The 9051-nt window shown below is 38.9% G+C and overlaps 1 non-coding gene across 1 annotated transcript; it reads right to left on the bottom strand.

Annotated features, from left to right (window-relative positions):
- Positions 1 to 286: 286 nt before the first annotated feature.
- On the bottom strand, positions 287 to 393 carry LOC134366301 (U6 spliceosomal RNA). The gene has a single exon (XR_010022282.1). It is a non-coding gene; the product is annotated as a U6 spliceosomal RNA (small nuclear RNA).
- Positions 394 to 9051: the final 8658 nt, after the last annotated feature.

Here is a 9051-nt window from a genome sequence, read left to right as displayed (position 1 = left end):
AAACTATTTAAATGTCTATCACAAATAAGAATGGTAAAATTAGTTTGGAGTACATTCATATAAAGGAAAACTAAGTACCTACTTTTATTTATTTATTTAAATTAATTAATTTTTAAATTGATGCATATTAATTGTACATATTCATGGTGTAAATAATTATATTTCAATATGTGTATACATGTGTGATGATCAAATCAAGGTAATTAGAATATCCATCATTGCAAAAATTTATCACTTCTTTGTGATGAGAGCATTTGAGCTTCTCTCTTCTAGCCATTTGAAAACAAGAAATATGGAACACTTCACAAATTTGCATGTAATTCTTGTGTAGGGGCCATGCTAATCTTCTCTGGATTGTTCCAATTTTAGTACATGAGCTGCTGAAGTGAGCACTATGCACCTACTTTTGAAAAGTTAAGGTAGACTTTTAGTTGTAAACTTGAAAAGATCCCTGTGATACACTAAGTAAAACACACACAGGTTTCAAAACAATATAATATACATAACCTATGCTTTGAAAACTATTAAAATTAGTGTAAAGATTTCAAAGTCTTAAAGGATACATGCCAAACTGTTAACAATGATTGATATAAATTGTGTCCCCCAAGTTTTAACTATTAGTAGCTTGATCTCCACTGTAACTGTTGAGGGTGGGAAATCTTATTATGGAATTGAAAGGTGGGGCCTTCAAGAGCTGATTAGATTCTGAGGACCATGCCTAGTGAATGCATTAATAATGGTGGTCATGGACATGGCTCTGAGGGCTTTAAAAGGAGAGTAGTGAGACTCTCTCTCTCTCTCTCTCTGCTCTGCCATTTTCTACCATGTGAGAACCCTGCATTGCTATAAAGCCACCACCAAAAAAGGGCCTCACCATAAGTGTTCCCTGGACTTTGGTCTTCCCAGCCTCCAAAACTGTAAGCAATAAATTTTGTTTTCTTTATAAATCACCCAGTTCCAGGTGTTTTGTTTTAAGCAACAGAAACGGACTAATAGAATGATTATTTCTGAAGGGTAGAATTACAGAAAAAGTTTCAGTTTTTCTAGATTGTTGGAATCATGTGTTATCAGAAAAATATAGACATTAAAATGCAATGATGAATTTAATATTCAACAGTAACTCATTAAATAACGACAATAATTTATAAAGCAAGAAAAAGCACAGGTAGGGGTCTTATGGAGAAGGTGTGGTACATTATCAGAAGCAACTGCCGCCCCCTCAAAACCCTGGGAATTTCTCAGAAGGTGATTCTGAGTCAGGATGAGTTTATGAATGAGTAATTGGAAATTTTCAAGAGATCCCAGACACTCCCAAAGCCATTTAAAGCATCTGTTCATGATCCCATAATATTATTTGTCTCTGACCATTAATTAGTACAGTAGTCCTCCCTTATCCATGCTTTTGTTTTCCATGATAAACCTTGGTCCAAAAATATTACATGACACAAGTATTGATATTCAATCTGTACCCCACAGATATGTACAATCAATTATGTTTCAATTATAAATAAATAAATAAATATATAAATTTTTTAAAAAAGGGTAACAGGAGCATCAGACTTTCTTGACAACTTCATGAATTCTTTCTCTTGACTTTAAATCTTTTATAATCTTTTAATATTAAAAAAATTCTTTTATTGACACAATAGTTGTACATATGTATGGGGTGAAATGTGATATTTGAATACATGTTTATAATGAGCAGTGATCAATCAAAGTAGTTAGCATATCTATTACCTCAAATATTTGTGATGTCTTTGTGTTGGGAACATTCAAGATCCTCTATTCTAGCTATTTGAAAATATACAGTAAATTATTAACTATAGTCACCGTACAATGCTATAGAACATTAGAACTTAAAATAAAAAATTAAAAGGAAATTTTGGGCCAGCCCTTGGCTCACTTGGTAGAGTGTGGTGCTGATAACACCAAGGCCATGGGTTCAGATCCCTATATAGGGATGGCCGGTTAGCTCACTTGGAGAGCATGGTGCTGACAACACCAAGTCCCCTTACTGGTCATCTTTTAAAAAAAAAAAAATTAAATGGAAATTTCCAGAAATAAACAATCATAAATTTTAACTTGCATGCCCTTCTGAGCAGGATGATGAAATCTCATGCCCTCCTGCTCCATTCTTCCCAGGGTTGTGAATCATCCCATGAATTAACGTATCCAGCACCTCCTGTTAGTCATTTAGTATCTGTCTATTATCAGATCAACTGTCACAGTATTGCAGTGCTTGTGTTCAAGTAACCCTTATTTTACTCAATTAAGACCCCAAAGCTTAAGAGTAGTGATGCTGGCGTATTATTATAATTGTTCTATTTTATTATAGTTGTTGTTAATCTGTTACTGTGCCTAATTTACAAATTAAACTTTATCATAGGTATGTATTTATAGGAAAAAACATAGTGTATATAGGGTTCTGTACATAGTTTCAAGAATCCACTGAGGGGTCTTGGAATGAATCCCCAGCAGATAAGGGGGGACTACTGTAGTGCTATATTTGAGTGGAGAAGCCTAAAATATCTTAAAAGACAAGTTGAAAAATCACAATGACAACTAACCACCAAAGCAGTGTTTTCAAATGCTGGGTTATGATCTGTTAATGAGCCATCAAACTTAATTAGTAGGTTATAATCAACTTTTTAAAAAACAAGACAGATAGGGGGCCGGCCTATGGCTCACCTGGGAGAGTGTGGTGCTGTTAACACCAAGGCCACCGGTTCGGATCCCTATATAGGGATGGCCGGTTAGCTCGCTTGGAGGAACGTGGTGCTGACAACACCAAGTCAAGGGTTAAGATCCCCTTACCGGTCATCTTTTTAAAAAATAAAAAATAAAAGTCACAAAACAGGTGAAGATAATTTTGGCCATTTTATAATTTAAAAGTATAAATAATATAAAATGAATTTGAGCATCACATCTTGTTTTAATGATATAAAATATTTTCTTTAATAAATTTTAAATTTATACCTCCTCTTATTTCCCTTTTATGGGCATCTTATACAGAACCTCATGCTATTTTACCTGAACCCAAATCAATTATAATATTATATCACAGTACTGTTAATAAATTAACATTTTGCAGTTATAAAATTTTGAATTTTAAAATAACAGTGCCATCTGGTGGTTATTCTGAATATATGTTTTCATTTTCCTTGAGTATATCTAAGAGTAAAATTGCTCTTTTTCATTTGGTTATCCAATAGATAGTAAAAACGTTTAACTTGAGAGACTGCCAAACTGTTTTCCAAAACTGTTGCACCGTTTTAAACTCCCACCGCAATGTATGAAATTTCCGATTTTCCCGCTTCCTGGCCAACACATGTTATTTTCCATATTTTGATTCTAGCCATCCTAGCGGGTGTAAAGTGGACTCTCATTCTGGTTTTGATTTCCATTTCCCTAATAACTAATGCTGCTGAGTATCTTTCCATGTGTTTGTTGGCCATTTGTATATCTTCTTGGGAGAAACGTCTATTCAGATCTCTTGCTCATCTTTAAAATTGGGTTGTTTATCTTTCTGTTGCTGTGTCCTAAGAGTTCTTTATATACTCTTAATCTAGTTACTGGACCCTTATCATATATATGACTTACAAATATTTTCTCCCATTCTAAGGTTTCCTTTTCTTTTCTTTTTGAAACTGGCTAGTACGGAGATCCAAACCCATGACCTTGGGGTTTTAAAGCTGCACTCCAACCAACTGAGCTAACTGGCCAGCCCCTAAGGTTGTCTTTTCACTTTCTTAATAGTGTCTTTTGATGCACAAAAGCTTTTAATTCCGATGAAATACAATTTATTCTTTCCTTTTTCCTCTTGTTGCTTGTGCTTTTGGTGTCATATCTAAGAATCCATAGCCAAATCCAAGGTTAGGAAGATTTAACCTTATGTTTTCTTCCAAGAGCTTTATAGTTTTAGCTCTTACCTTTAGGTCTTTGATCTATTTTGAATTTTTTGTATGAGGTGTGAAGAAGGGGGTTCAACTTCATTGTTTTGCATGTGGATATCCAGTTTCCCAGTACCATTTGTTGAACAGACTATTCTTGCCCTATTGAATGGCCTTGACATATTTGTTGAAAATCAATTGCCCATAGATGTATGGGTTTATTTCTGGACTCCCAATTCTATTACATTGGTCTATATGTCTATCCTTATGCCAGGACCATACCGGTTTTTTGTTTTTGTTTTTTAATTAATAGATTTTATTTTTTAGAACAGTTTTAGGTCCACAGAAAAACTGAGCAGAAACTACAGAGAGTTCCCACATATGCCCTCTCCCACCATTAACATCCCAAATCACTGTGGTAGATTTGATACAATCAATGAAGCAAAAATGAGACATCATTATCAGTCAAAGTCCACAGTTTACATCAGGGTTTATGGGACCGTGCCCTTTTTCTAAGCAAAAAACGATAGATGGCCTAAACGGATAAAAGGTGGCGCCCAAGGGAAGTTAAAGGGGAGGGCTAAGCATAGAGAGGCAAGGCACGTGCACATTTGACCTTTTCAAGGATTGGCCTAAGCTTGGAAATCCCCGCCTGCTAAGCATATAAATATGATCTTTTGTGTTACAATGAATGGAACTGCCTGACAGAACCCCTGCTGCGTGTGTGTGTTTGTTCCCTATCTGGGAGAGCAGCGGCGTGCTCACCCATCTCTTGGAATCTCTTTTCGTCCCGCATCCTTGGGGGGAGAAAATGACAATCCCTTTGGCCCCAACCCTCTAGGGAAAGGAAAAACCTGTTGGGGTCTCATGCAGCCGCCGGAGATGCCCAACAAGGGTTCACTCTTTGTGTTATAAATCCTATTGTATTGACAAACATAAAATGACATGTATCCACCATTATGTATCATACAGAACACTTTCACTGTCCTAAAAATCTTCTGTTCTCTGCTTATTGACCTCTCCCTGCCAACTCTTGGCAACCACTGATCTTTTTACTGTCTCCATAGTTTTGCCTTTTCTAGAATATTATATAGTTGAAATCATACAGTATGTACCCTTTTCAAATTGACTTCTTTCACTTAGTAATAATGCATTTAAGGTTTTTCCATGTCTTCCTGGCTTGCTAACTCATTTCTTTCTTTTTATTATTATTATTTTTTAAACTCATTTCTTTTTATTGCTGAATAATGTTCTATTATTTGGATGTACCATAGTTTATTTATATATTTATAGTGTACAATGTGACCTTTTGAGAGAGAGAGATATATACACACACAATATGAAATCATTAAATCAATCTAATTAACATATCCATAACCTCGCATACTTTTTTTTTGGCAGCTGGCTGGTAAGGGATCCAAAAGCCCTGACCTTGGTGTTATCAGCATCTCACTTTAACTAACCGAACCAACCAGCCAGTCCATTTTTTTGTGGTGAGAGCACTTAAAATCTAATAAATCTAAACTCTTAGTAATTTTCAAATATAAAATACATTATTATTAACTACAGTCACAATGCTGTATATTAGATCTCCAGAACTTTTTTACCCCAACTGAAGCTTTGTACATTTTTAAAAATTTTAACTTCTCAATATACATAGTAGTTGATTTTTGTGACCCTTTGCCCGTTCCTCTTTCCCCCCTCCCTCTGTCCCTTCCCCCCTCAACTACATCATATCTCTTCACTTGTCTTAGTAAGTTCAAGGAATTGTTGTGATTGTTGTGTCTTCTTCCCTCTCCACCCTTTGTGTGTTTATTTATTTTTAGCTCCCACAAATAAGTGAGAACATGTGGTATTTCTCTTTCTGTGCCTGACTTGTTTCACTTAATCTAATTTTCTCTAAGTCTGTCCATATTGTTGCCAATGGTTGTTTTCATTCTTTTTTATAGCAGAGTAGTATTCCATTGTGTAGATATACCACAGTTTCCTTATCCACTCATCTGATGATGGACATTTGGGCTGGTTCCAATTCTTGGCTATTGTAAATAGTGCTGCAATGGGAATATGGGTATCCCTTCAGTATGATGATTTCCATTCCTGTGGGTATATTCCCAGCAGAGGAATAGCAGGGTCATATGGTAGATCTATCTGTAATTGTTTGAGGAAACTCCATACCATTTTCCATAAAGGCTGCACCATTTTGTGGTTCTCCCCAACAGCGTATGAGAGTTCCTTTTCCTCCGCAACCTTGTCAGCATTTATCATTCTCAGTCTTTTGGATATTAGCCATTCTAACTGGAGTGAAATGGTATCTCAAAGTGGTTTTGATTTGCATTTCCCAAATGCTAAGTGATATTGAGCATTTTTTCATGTGTCTGTTGGCCATTCATATATCTTCCTTTAAGAAATGCCTATTCAACTCCTTTGCCCATTTTTATTTTTATTTTTTAAATTTTTATTGAATCAAAATTGATTATACATATTTTGGGGGTTCAACATTGAGATATGTTGATCAAATCAATATTACTAGCATATATATTGTTACAAATTGTAATTATTCTTTATGCCCCTTGTCCAATCTCTCCCCATCCCCCTCTCCTTCCCCCTCCCCCCTCTAATTACCCTAGATTTCTTCTTTCCTTCTGAAAGAATAATGGTTACTCTGTTGATTTGTTGCCTAGATGATCTGTCCAATGCTGAGAGGTGTGTTTGGGGTTCCCCAATATTATCATAGAGCAGATGTTCCTTCTGTCACTCTGAAATGGGCTTTGTGGAGAGACACATCCTCTTATCTCTGCTGGTGACTCTCCTTGTGTCAATGCACTCCAGTGGCTGGCGGGCCATCTGTATGGTGGTTGTGGCATCTAGCTGCTTTCACGGCAGCCATTGTTATTGTGGTGGCTATGGTGGGCCACCCACATTAAGGTGATGTTTTTGGCATGCTCCTTGGTGCTGATGGTGTGCTGGTTGTGGGGAGTGTCTGGTCCACAGATCCATGCCTTGGGTCCCTGGGTGGGCCCTGAGGCACTGGTATGGTGTGCCTGGTTGTGTGTGGGGTGGTGTCTGGTACCCTTCTCCATGCCTTGGGTCACCAGGCAGGCCCGAGGCACTGGCACAGTGTCCCTGGTTGTGGGAGGGGGGTCCAGTCCCCAACTCCATGCCTTAGGTCCACAGGTGCTGGTGCAGTGTGCCTGGTTGTGGGAGGGGCATCTGGTCCCCTTCTCCATGCCTTGAGTCCCCGGGCAGGCCCTGAGGCACTGGTGTGATATGCCTGCTTGTGGGAAGGGGGTCCAGCCCACTTCTCCATGTCTCAGGTCCCTGGGTGGGCCCCGAGGTGCTAGCACAGTGTGCCTGGTTGTGGGAGGGGGGTTCAGTCCCCAGCTACATGCCCTGGGTCCCCGGGTAGGCCCCAAGGCACTGGCAGGATGCCTGGATATAAGAGTGGGGTCCAGTCTCCGGCTACATGCCTCACGTCCCCTGGTGGGCCATAAGGTACTGGTGGTCTGCCTTGGTTAGAAGTAACTTTTTGTCCTTTGCTTACTTTTAAAACAGGGGAACTTCCTGTGGGAACTAGTACTTGAGCTGTGTGTTGAGCTAAATTGCTGCTTTGCTGCTGTTTCCCTAGGGAAGGCTTTTTTTTTGTAGCTCACGGTTTAATGGTTGACCTTATAGGTACTTCTGGCTCTCCAAAGACCTGGTGCACCTGGCTGTGTAGAAACCCTGATCTGGGCCTTAGTTTTTTCTTCAAACTGCACCCCATGCAATTCTTCATTCCAAACCAGTCTCCTCTGAGTGGTCCTGGGCTGACTGGGGGTGGATCGGCTGCCCTTGCTGTGTCCCACTGTTTTCCAGGTGGGCCCACCTCCCTCACTGCCCATGCTCCAAGTACTTCCCATGTGACAGGCCATGCGCCAGTCCCTTGCAATGACTCACTGGCCTCTGAATGGCTCCTCTTTTACAGCTGTTCTGGCTCCTCACTCCTGCGTGGATCCACGGGAACCCTATTAGTGGTCTTGCTGTCCTGGGGGCCACCAAGGCTCTCTTCTCCCCTGCTGCCTCCAAGTAACTCCATCTGAAGGGCACAGCTGCGGCTTCTGCCAGCTCCTGCCCCATGCGCTCAGCAGCTGGAACCTTAAAGCGGCTGTGGCCTGAAATGCTCAGAGCAGTTTTTTCTTTCTCTCGTCGTGGTTTCTCCCACCTTCATGTACTCTGTAGGTCTCTCCTCCACTTTCCATGAGCTCCAGCAGCCCCAGCTTGGCTAATGTTATGTTTTTATAGTTATAAATTGGTTGATTTGTGGGAGAGAGTGATGCTGAGGACCGTTTGTTCCACCATCTTGACCAGACCTCTCCTTTGCCCATTTTTTAATTGGGTTATTTGTTTTTTGCTGTAAAGTTGTTTGAGTTCCTTGTATATTCTAGATATTAATCCTTTGTCAGATGTATATTTTGCAAATATTTTCTCCCATTCTGCTGGTTGTCTTTTCACTCTGTTGATTCTTTTGCTTTGAAGCTTTTCAGTTTGATATAATCCCATTTATTTTTCCTTTAGTTGCCTGTGCTTTGGGTATCATACTCATGAAGACGGTACCCACTCCTATTTCCTGGTGTGTTTCACTTAATGCTATATATTAGATCTCCGGAACTCTTTTACCCTGTCTAATTGAAACTTTGTCCTCTTTAACCAACATCTCTCCATTTCCTCAGTTCCATCCCAGCCCCTGTAAACCACCATTCTACTCTCTGCTTCTATGAGTTTGACATTTTTAGATTCCACATATAAGTGAGATCTTGGAGTATTTGTCTTTCTGTATCTGGCTTATTTTACTTAGTATTACGTCTTTCAGCTTCATCCATGTTGTCACAAATGACAGAATTTCCTTCTTTTATAAGGCTGAATAGTATTCCATTGTGTATGTATGTATATGTATAGGAGGATTTGTGAAAAAGTGCATGGAAAAATACAAATGAAAGATAATACAAATCTTTCCATTAATTTTTTTGAAGTACACTCATATGTAGATATCTATATCTATATAAATATACAGATAACTCACATTTTCTTTACCAATTCATCTGTTGATGGACACAGGTTGATTCCATATCTCAGCTATTGTGAATAGCACTGCAATGGAAAGTGCAGATATCTCTTCAACATACTG

The sequence above is a fragment of the Cynocephalus volans genome, chromosome 17 (assembly GCF_027409185.1).
Source record: "Cynocephalus volans isolate mCynVol1 chromosome 17, mCynVol1.pri, whole genome shotgun sequence".
NCBI lineage: Eukaryota > Metazoa > Chordata > Mammalia > Dermoptera > Cynocephalidae > Cynocephalus > Cynocephalus volans.
Note: the sequence above shows the minus strand (reverse complement) of the source record. Positions and strands in the feature narration are given on the sequence as shown.